The sequence below is a fragment of the Henckelia pumila genome, chromosome 2, assembly GCF_033568475.1.
Source record: "Henckelia pumila isolate YLH828 chromosome 2, ASM3356847v2, whole genome shotgun sequence".
In the NCBI taxonomy this organism is placed as follows: domain Eukaryota; kingdom Viridiplantae; phylum Streptophyta; class Magnoliopsida; order Lamiales; family Gesneriaceae; genus Henckelia; species Henckelia pumila.
Genome location: NC_133121.1, coordinates 134,578,862 through 134,590,814, shown reverse-complemented (window position 1 = coordinate 134,590,814; position 11,953 = coordinate 134,578,862). Strand labels below are relative to the sequence as shown.

The 11,953-nt window shown below is 37.6% G+C and overlaps 1 pseudogene; it reads left to right on the top strand.

Moving 5' to 3' along the window:
* Window positions 1-913: 913 nt before the first annotated feature.
* Window positions 914-1,786, top strand: LOC140878467 (uncharacterized; annotated as a pseudogene).
* The last annotated feature ends 10,167 nt before the right edge of the window (window positions 1,787-11,953 follow it).

The window sequence follows — 11,953 nt, the reverse complement described above, 5'->3', positions numbered from 1 at the left end:
ATTTATTTATTTAAATATACCATTAAAACAATACTAAGTTAACTGTGAAATATGTTTTTAATTCACATGAATACCATGTATAATCCAAGTGAGATTAAATATATATTTCATAGCAGAACACTAGTATTGTATACTAATTTGGTCAGTTCTTCTCAATCTCATCGATTTATTTTCTGAAACATTTTTTTAAAAAAAGAAACAAATTGATCAAATTAATTCAAATAGGTGAGCTTTACGAGATAGTAGGCCAAAATCGGTCCATGAGATGCTATTTCGGTGTATTATTCAAAGAGCGTACTGGGTAAAATCCGAACCCCAAAATTTGGATAAACTCCCGGACTAACGCAATAGCCCCGCAAACTACGTTAGCCAGGTAAATCACACTAGGTAAGCCCTGTCTGACAAGCTAGTCCAAGAAAAAGTGTTGGTAGGAGGAATCGAATCCTAACTTTTGTCCAAGAGTTCACCTACTCCATCAACTTGGACACCCCGTAGGGGCGTAAACAATCCTTCTTGGTATTGCTTCAGGGTATCATGAAATTTTGGATTTTTTTTTTTTAAAAAAAAAAACTCAGGGTTATGCGGAAGTCGAGAGCCTTGACCTCGTATTCATCAATAATTTTACGGGAAAAAAACATCGGTTTCTGCATGACCGTTTATTTATTGTAAAAATCCTGCAGAAACCGAGATTTAGATTCCGCAAGCACCCAAATTTCTATTGTCAGAAATAAAATTTCCTGGGATCCTGCAGGATTTTTAATTTTACTTTTGTATTTATAATTAATCTCAAATATAGGTTTGATTTACTATTAATTAAATACAGAGGAACAACTCTAATATATAACAACCCATGGATCGGATGATGCCCATTTCCCTCAACGTAACTCCCAAAGCTCCGAACTGAGAAACAAAAATGGGTAGTTTGATGGGACATGTGGCGCCCGGATTTGCCTTTTTCATCCTCGGATTATGGCATATTCTCAATCACACGAAGCTACACGCCGCAAACTCCAAATCCTACATATCTTCGCCATGGTTTCCCACTTCAAGAATCAAGTATCTCGAGCTCTACTTTATCATGATCGGAAGCTCCATGTCCATAGCAATGGAACTCTTCATAGGCCCCCGAGCCCACCAGCCCCTCGACCCCGATGGAACCATCCCTTCTAAACATCTCCACAATTTCGAGCATTCCAACATCTCCTTGGCTTTTTTCACCTATGCATTTCTCTCAGTCGTGCTAGATAAGCTCGCCCCTCCCGCACGTTACGGACTCACCAATCTGCTAGGCGCGGTGGCTTTCGGGCAGCAACTGCTCCTCTTCCATCTCCACTCCTCGGATCACATGGGGTTGGAGGGCCAATACCACTGGCTTCTTCAAATTGCCATCTTTGTATCACTTTCCACCACCCTTTTAGGCATTAGTTATCCCAAAAGTTTCTTGAATAGCTTTGTGAGGTCTGCTAGTATTATGTTCCAGGGTGTTTGGCTCGTGGTCATGGGGTACATGTTATGGACCCCAAGCCTCATACCTAAAGGTTGCTTCATACACTTTGAGGAAGGTCATAATGTGGCCCGGTGCCACGACAAAGCGTCGCTACAACGTGCCAAATCGTTGGTGATCATTCAATTCGGTTGGTTAGTAGTAGGAATGACAACCTTCTTCGTGATCCTTTATCTTGTCGTGATCAAATCGTACCATTAAAAGGTGGAGGGGCAATACTCCTTAATGAACTTCGGATTCGAGGAAGATGAAAACAACAACGATGTGGAGGCGCATGCATGACACAAACAATACACAAAGAAAAGAAGACAATTCCAAAATCCATCCAAGATTTGTTTGGACTAATTAATTGTGTTTTATTTGTTAAGAACCACGGTTTTTTCAAAATATTTGCTTCATTTCTATTTTGGGTTTTGGTCAATTAAATTTTCAAGGAAGAAAAAATCTTATGTTACAAATTATTGTAATTTTTTGTGTTATGTCAATGCAATCACTTCTCAAAAAATAATTTGTGTAACAGACAATGTTACACAATTTGTAACATAAGATTTTCTCCCATTTTTTAGATATGTCAGGTATACCGACTTTTAATTTTTGACTATTTTGGTACAATTGCTAACGTGCTAGCCTGATAAGGTATTATTTTTCAAAACAATGTCATCATTTTTCGGTGCTACGACAATTCATGAACTAAATTAAAATAGTCAAAAATTAAAAATTAGTGTACCAAAACAAATTTTGAAACCTTAGTAAACTAAAACTAAAAAATGAACAAGATAATGAATTAAAAAAACTATTTTTTTTTTTTTTTGTATTTTATCAAGATTGGGAAAGCAAATCTATGAACATGCATGTGATTTAACCATTATTATTTGATTAAATTCTTGATTTTTTTTTAGTTTAAAATTGATGATGGTGATAATTGAGTTCAGTTTCCAAACAAAAAAAGGGAAAAACAAAATCGTCGTATTCAATAAAAACATGTGAATTAATGCTTTTAAATATGTGAGAACTATATTTATTTTTTGTCATGTTATTTGCACTTTTTTTTTTTTTTCCATTTTTGGTCTTGTTAATGGTGAATTTATATTTTCAGTCCTATAATTTGCAAGTTTTGTTCATTTTGGTCATGTTATAGTGAATTTTCAATTTCAGTTTTGTAATTTATATATTGGTTTCATTTTTAATCGTTTAATTTATATATGCTTTTATTTTCGGACTTTTTATGACCCGCAGCAAACACGATAGATATCGATTAAAAAAAGATTTAAAAAATGAAAATAAAATACAAGTAAATGACAAAAAATGAAAACAACATAAAAGTTACAGACTATAAATGAAAATTTGTTGTAACAAGACCAAAAATAAAAATAATAATAATAAAGCAAGTTATAAAACTGAAAATACAAATTAACGGTTAGCATGATCAAAAATGAAAAAATATCAAATCACATGACTAAAAATATAATTCTCTTTAAATTTTCCATGAAGTTTGTATCAAAAGAAAGTTGAAAGTACGTTTATACAAATAATCGAAGATACTAAGGGGAATTCAGTTCCCATAGGAATATTCTCAAGTTCTTTTAATTGTATTATATATCAATCCGTCATAATTGTCGTTACTCTTAACTATCGGATAATCGAAGTTTTGGATAGTAAAAATACTATTGGAATATATTCTATATCTTGAAATATATTCTATATTATCTTTTGTCTATTTTGTATTTTTCTTTTATCTCTTAGGTTTTTTAGTTGTATATAAACTAGTTTTGTATTCATTCTTGGGAATATATCAAAGTAATATTATTTAATCAGTTTTTACATGGTATCAGATCCTCTGACATACGCCACTAAAATATCCCTAACCCTAATACACGAAGCAGCCGCCACCGCCGCCCTCCCTCTTCGCCAAGCCGCCGATGCCATTTTCCATGGCCGCCGCCACCACTCCAGCTGCTGCCCCTGCCACTCCGATCTCCTTCAATGCTGTTGCTCATGCGCTTTTGAAGCTCACCTCCTCAAACTTTCTCTCATGGCGTCTGCAGTTCACGACCCTCTTTACTGGTCATGATCTGCTTAGATTTGTTGATGGTTCTCATCTCTGTCCGGCCAAATTAGTCACAACCGATACCACTTCAATGCTGAATCCTGTACACCGCCAGGATCCGCCAGGATCAACTGATATTGAATATTATCATTGGATCACTATCTCCGTCATTGATTCCGTTAATTGCTACTGCCACCACATCCGCAGACGTTTGGAATACCCTTGCCCTCACTTATGGCAAGCCCTTCTGTGGCCGCATAACCCAGTTAAAGACGCAACTTCGCAATCCAATCAAGGGCAACCAGTCCATCACCGAATTCATGCAGTTCATCAAATCCAAAGCTGATGAACTGGCTCTCATGAATGCACCTGTTGACATCGAGGATCTTACCATCAAAGTTCTTCATGGTCTGGATGATGAGTATAAAGAACTTGCTCATGCTATTCAAGCCCGCGATTTTGCAATATCGTTTGAGGAGTTGCATGATAAACTCCTAAATCATGAAGCTCATCTGGCTGCTCGCAGGGACACCCAGATCACACTTCCGGTCACCGCCAATCCGTCTGCCAGATCGGTTGGGGGCTTCCGCCGTCCACCGCCCGTCGCGAATAACGCCCTCGTTGCGCACCACCAACAAATCCGCCACCCCGGCGGCTGGGCTTCCCGGTAGCCGCAGCAATCGTCTCCGTCAGCAAATGGGCAGCGTGTCCCTTGACCCTATCTTGGGCGCTGTCAGCTCTGCGGTCGTCAGGGGCATTCTGCCAAACGCTGCCCGGATTTTCAGTATCTACCAGCTCCTGCGGCACCTCTGGGCAGTCTTATTCCGCCTCTGGTCCTTCTGCTTCCCCAGCGGCTTACTCGCTTGCACCGTATTCTCCGTCTGACTGGATTCTTGACTCCAGTGCCACTCATCACTTGACATCTGATCTTGCCAATTTCTCAATGCATGACCCTTATGTGGGTTCTGATGGTGTAATTGTTGGTGACGGCACTGGTCTTCCCATCACCCACACAGGTTGTCTCTCACCACCCATTAATCCTGCTTCTCTTCAATTTCCTCATGCCCTGTGTATGCCCTCAATTCAGAAGAATCTTTTATCAGTTTCACAACTGTGTAAATCTAATGACGTCCTGGTTGTTTTCTCTTCCTCTGCTTTTCAGGTGAAGGACCGTCGCACCGGGGAAATTCTCCATCAGGGTCCACTTAAAGATGGTGTCTACTCCTGGTCTGCGCCCACACCGTCTTCACCACTGGCATTTACCTCCTCTTTTGTGTCTCAGCCCGTCTGGCATCATCGTCTAGGTCATCCATCTGATCGAGTCCTACGTCAATTAGTAGTGTCTAAGTCGTTGTCGTCATTTAATTCTCCGTTGCATCGTTTTAATTGTAACTCTTTCCAGTGCAATAAAAGTCATAAATTATCTTTTCATGATTCTTCATCATCCTCTCAATTTCCTCTTGAACTTATTTTTTCTGATGTCTGGACCTCCTCTGTTCTTTCTAGTGATGGCTATAAATATTATGTTATTTTTGTTGATCACTATGACAAATATATTTGGCTTTATCCTTTAAATCATAAGTCGGAGGTTCTCCCTGTTTTTCGGTGTTTTAAGTCACTTGTGGAAAAAAATTTTGGTCATCTCATTCTCACCCTATACACTGATAATGGTGGTGAATTCCTTGCTCTCAAAGACTTTCTTAGACTGCATGAGATTTCTCATCTGACCACCCCTCCCCATACTCCTTAACACAATGGCTTCGCTGAACGTCGTCATCGTCATGTTGTTGAGACTAGTCTAGCGCTTCTCCATCATGCATCTGTCCCTACCAAGTTTTGGCCTTTTTCCTTTGCCACAACAGTTTACCTCATCAATAGACTGCCTAAATTCAATTTGTCCTACAAGTTGTCCTTCAAACGCCTGCTTGGTGTCCCCCCAAATCTCTCTAAACTTTGTATCTTTGGTTGTCTTTGCTACCCCTGGCTTCGCCCATATTCTTCCCACAAGCTTACCCAATGCTCATCACCTTGTGTCTTCCTTGGTTACTCCATCACACAGAGTGCCTACCTGTCTTTTGAGTTCTCATCTGGCAAAATCTTCGTCTCGCGTCATGTTGTCTTTGTCGAGTCTGAATTTTCCTTTGCCAGTGGTGGTTCTGGTGCTAGTTCATCTCTGGGAGTGTCGTCTGATGTGCCGATGGAGGATTCCCTGGCTGCTGATCCTTCACTACCTTGTCCACTTGAGCCGTGTCCTGTGCCAAACACCTGCACCTCTGGTACACCTAAAAACCCATTTATATATCAAGATTTTTGTTGTGCCTAAAAATTATTGCATTCAAACATATAGAAAAATTACACACCACCATTGCTAAAAACAACCAAAAAAATTTATGAATATAATTACCATCATGTATTGCACCTAGGTTAATCGTTTTATATTTGCTTATATATTACTCCTAATATGTATACATATATATACACACATGCAAAAACTCACGTGAGATGGTCTCACAAATAAATTATTTGAGACGAATTTTTTATTTGGGTAATCCACGAAAAAACATTATTTTATGCCAAAAATATTAATTTTTATTGTAAATATGTGCAGGAACCCGTCTCATGGATAAAAAGTCTCACAAGAGAACTATTATTAATATATATGTGTGTGTGTGTTGACTGTAGGGGTGCAAACAAACCGAATCGAGCCGAATAATGGTAAAATTTTAAGGCTCGAATTCGGCTCGATAAGAGTATATTCAAGTTCGAGTTCGATTCGAAGTTCGATAATTTTAAATATTTTGGCTTGAGCTCGGCTCGAAATGAAAGTTCGGTTTGAAATATTCGAACCTATTCGTGAACTATTCGGATATTATGGTTCGAAAAGCTCGAAATGTTCAAAAAAGTTTGAAATGTATATATATTTATTATATAATTATATTATATTAATTAAATATTAAAGCTCGCGGACTATTCGCGAACTATCGAACAGAGTAATTTCGGCTCGAGCTCGGTTCGAAAAAAAATTCAAACATGTTCAAATTCGGCTCGAGTTCGATAAGCTCGAATGTGGTGGGTATATTTTCTTAATTATTATTTACACAAATATCTGAAACCTTAAAAAATGCATTATTTAATATGTGTTGAGTACCTGAACCCGACCGGGTACTAAAAATGTTAACACTCCAACCCGAAAAATAATACGGGATTCGGATAAAAACCCAAACGCAATATTTTGAAAACTCAACCAATCCGATCAGTCCGGTTTGGTCCCCAAAAATCCAAATGTTCATTCCTAATTACGTCTTCATAAATTACTCCATTTGTCTTAGACTACATTTCACTTTTCACATGTCCCATTTATATAGTCAATTACATATTTAGTGTTATATTTCCTACTATTTTACTAATTGCCCATATTAAATTAATATTGCTAATTATTTGTATAATTTTTTTTTCTTATTAAAATTTTCGTTAAATAAGGGCAAAATGATTTTTTTTTTTTAAAAAAAAAATTTATCTTTTCAAACACTTTTTAAATTTGTGTGAAAACACACACAAATCTAAATAAGTGGGAAGAGCCAGAAGGGTGTAAAAAAAATAGAAATTCATCTAACGTAAATTCTTCCAACCAATCAAAGTAATTAAATTAAGTCGAAATTAAATACATGGTTTTAAATATCTCGATTCAAGTTCACCCTTAATGAGTCTAAATAAGTGGGATGGAAGGAGTAAAAAGAGTGAAAATTCTTCTAACGAATAATATTCTTCCAACCAATCAAAGTAAATTAAGTCTAAAATAATTACATGGTTTCAAATATCTAGATTCAAGCCGGCGCACCCTTATGAATTTGTCCCTAAGAAGTACTCGTTTTGCATCTGAAAAATGTGATGCAGAAACAGAATATGTGCAAGAACGAGCATATAGCTATAACTCAATGTTATGCATGATAATCTCACATTTTGATTTAATTTTAAAATTCCAGGATGAAGACTCGTGATGGTAGAGGTTTCACTCTATAAAAGTTTTTGGAAAAATAGATATTTATAAGTCTTCTTATAAAAAAAAGTAGAAATCAGAAGTTATAAGAAGAAGGATGCAAACTATTAAATAATTTTTTTTGCACGATTTTAATTAAAGGAAGAAAAGGCTACTTCCACAAATTCCAAAAAATAAAATAAAAAAGATAACCAATACCACACCACAAACCTTTTATTTATTTAGTTGAGATAGGAGCTCGTTATACAATTTATTCTCAAACTCGTGATCTCATTTCAAATTTAAAACTTTAATGTCATATGAGCTACATATCATTAACTCTCGTATGTCGTCTTTCTTGATAACTAGCTAAAAGACTCATGTCACAAACATCGTGTGAGCACTAAATATTATTTATCGATATCTAAGGTTGCTATAGTGTAATTGATCATTGTGTTGCCACTACTAAACTTGAATTTTTTTTACTAACAAAAATGAAAAACTAATTTCATAGCTCAATATACCTAAAAAAAATCGAGTACATTATTAGGTGAGAACAGAAACATAAATAAAATATTTATATAATAATTTTTTTGGAAGGATAATTTAAAAAATCATGAAGAAGGATTGAAGGTGATCAGGTGGCATGGTTTAAAAAATCAGGGTGTCTCTATTAATTATATTACTAATAATTACAACTATAACAACAACAACTATAATAATAATAATAAACAAGTAAAGGTAATGACTAATGAGTATGGAAAATAATATTAATTAATACGCTCGTGTTGCATGTGTTTGGAAAGTGTGAAGCCGTCGCATGACTACTGGAAGAATCTGAATCTAATGTCATTGTAATATATATAAAACTGGATATTAAAATCTTGTGTGTACTTACTTTATTCATTTAAAATATACTAATAAAAGTAATGTGTGATGCACGTGAAAATACATTTTATTATCGGTAAGCGTTGTTAAATAAATGAGTTGAGATGAAAATAAATAAATACGGTTAATTAATAATTTACGTGATTGATAGGTTACACCTAAAAAATTCAACTGGACCTGAGCCCACTCATGAAGGTCCACTCCAAATATTTTTGAGGCACAAACTTATTTAAATATTATATATATTTAATTCAAGCAGACCATGAATTCTACAAAAGCCCATAAGAGGCTCAAGTCCGTAAAACTCTCCGAATATCTATAAATAACTCAAGTTACCTCATTATTAAGGTACACATTTTCTTAAGCACTATATCGCTCTACTCTCGATTATTATTCCTTGAGTAATAACTGACTTGAGCGTCGGAGGAACAACCCACTGACGTAGGAACAACCCACTGAAGATCTCCGGACTTTGCCGAAGCAACGTGTTATATACAAGTGATTTTTGGCTACATCAGCTTGGCGCCGTCTGTGGGAAACCATTCACTACGTCATTGAGAACACATATTACTTCAAAAATGTCTCAAGGAAATAATAACAATGGAAACGCACCGCCGAGTATTACTCTCACCCGTGAAGACTTGACTGCGCTAATGGAAAACACAGCAGCACTCGCAGCAAAAGATGCAGTTGCTTAGTACCTAAAAACCCACAAGCGCAAAAGCAGCAAAAAAAAGGCTCAGACTGAAGGCTCGTCATCTCTTGACCCTAATAACGGAGACCCAAATAAAGATAAGTCTAAAGTGAATGATAAAGATCAAGGGGGGACCAAGAAAAATATTACTCAGAAAGACGGTGAAGCAAGTGTTCACACAGTTCATGACACCACTGGCGAAAACAAGATCACTAATCCAACTCGGAAGGATGGATCTCGCACACATGTAACTGGAGAGAATATGTCCGCAATTTTGCCGTCACGTCGAAGCCCCTTCACTAATGACATATTATCTGAAGCATTACCAAAGGGAGTCAAAAGTTACCCTCTAGATCTATTGCTAATTTGGAGCAACTTACTGACTGCTTTATCCAGCAATTCTCAATTAACAAGAAATACCCAAAAACAGCAGCATATTTGTTCACAGTCATTCAAAAAGAAGGAGAATGTTTGTGGGACTATGTTCAGCGATTTACTCGTGTGGTGCACAAATTCTTACACGTGAACCATGATTTGTTAGCTAGAATAATGCAACAAAACTTGCGCCATCGGAAGTTCAAGGAATCAATAGCGGGAAGGCCGCCCAAAAACTTAGAGAAGTTATTGGAAAGAGCTGAGAAATACATACGGGTTGAAGAATCTGTAGAGCCACACTACTTGAATAAAAGAAAAAGAGAAGAAGATAAATCAGATATTAGAAAACGAGACGAGAAGCGAACATCACAGAGCCCCCGCCTCCAGAATACACCCCTCAATGCACGTCTGACCGATATACTGGTAGTGGCTGAAAAACAAGGATTGTTGCGTCCCCCTCGCCCAATGCAAAATAACCCAAAGCGCCAACGTTCGGACAAGTACTGCCATTTTCATAAAGATAAAGGTCATACTACAGAAGATTGCTTCAGTTTGCGAGCAGAAATTGAAAAACTCATAAAGCGCGGACATTTGGGGAATTTTGTGGACAAATCCCGCGGTGAAAAGCGAGATGACAAGCGTCGGGAAGAACAACCGAAACGTGACTATCAAAAGCGCCATGATGAAACTGGGAAACAGCATGAACGAGCTGATGAAATTTTTCCCTCGGGAGGGGTAATCGCCGTAATCACTGGGGGTGCCTGCTTGTGGCGACTCAAACAATGCAAGAAAAGCCCTTCTACGGGCAGAAAAAGAAACCAACAATTTATCTAGCCCAACATCCTTGTCGATATATGAAATTGGAACCATCCAAGATGAATTATCATTCAGTGACAAAGATCTGGAGAACCCTCGGGGTACACATAATGATGCTTTAATCATCTCAGCCACAATCTCCAATTTTTGGATAAAGAAAATTCTAGTGGATTCAGAAAGTTCGGCCGACATAATTTTTCATGATGCATTCGTGAAGTTGGGTATTAGTAATGCACAGTTAACTCCAGTCAACACTCCATTAGTCGGATTTTTCGGAGAAATAGTTGAAGCTTTGGGAGAAGTAATGCTTCCTCTTTCCTTGGGTTCTTACCCCAAACAGTCTACTAAGATGGTGAAATTCCTTGTAGTAAAGGCTTCATCTGCGTACAATGTGATATTAGGACGACCAAGTCTCAATATATTCCAAGTCATCGGATCGACATATCATATAAAACTGAAGTTTCCGACTCCAGGAGGAGTAGGAGAAGCCATTGGTGACCATGTTCTAGCCAAAGAATGTAATGCGGTGACATTACGGGGTTCATCAGGAAATCGTAAAAGACAAGTTTCTAGTGAGGAAAGAACACCGAAACCTGGAAAAATTTTACGTGAAAATGGAATACATTTGGTGGATGAGGAAGTCGAGAGCAAAGAAAGAATAATAGCAACCGAAACTCTGAAACATGTGGAAATCATTCCAACTGATCCCAAGAAAACCCTGAAGATCGGAACCGAATTACCTCCTGAGTTGGAAGAGAAGTTGAAAAATTTCCTCAGTCTTAACTTGGATGTGTTTGCTTGGGGTGACGAGCCTCTACCCGGAATACCTCAGGAATATGCGCTCCATCACCTCCGTGTTGATCCGAAAATGAGACCAGTGAAGCAAAAGAAAAGAGCATTTGGCCCAGAAAAAAATCGACATATAGCCGCTGAAGTGTAAAAACTCTTAGCGGCAAAATACATCAGGCCAGTTTCATACCCAGATTGGCTTGCAAATGTTGTCTTAGTACCAAAACCCGGAGAAAAATGGCGTTTGTGTATAGATTTCACTGATCTCAACAAAGCATGCCCCAAAGATCCGTTTCCACTCGCACGAATTGATTTGTTAGTCGATTGGACAGCAGGATGCGAGCTGATCACTTTTCTTGATGCATATCAGGGATACAATCAGATTGGCCTAGCGCCAGAAGACCAGGAAAAAAGCAAAATTCATAACTGATCGATGAATTTATTGTTATGATGTTATGCCGTTTGGGTTGAAAAATGCTGGAGCTGCCTATCAACGTCTAGTAAATACCATGTTCGAACACTTGATCGGGCGTAACATGGAAGTTTATATAGATGACATGCTCGTCAAAAGTATTGAAGCATCTAATCACTTGGAAGATCTTGAGGAATGCTTCAGTATACTCAAAAAATACAGGATGAAACTTAATCCGGATAAATGCACTTTTGGTGTACGAGGAGGCAAATTGCTTGGTTACATGGTGTCAGAATGAGGAATAGAGGCCAACCGTGAAAAAATCAAAGCAATTTTAAACATGAATCATCCGAAGAGTGAAAAAGGGATCCAAGAGTTGACAGGACGTTTGGCCGCCCTCAACCGATTTATCTCAAGATCTGCAGACAAGGGTTTACCATTTTTCAAAATGT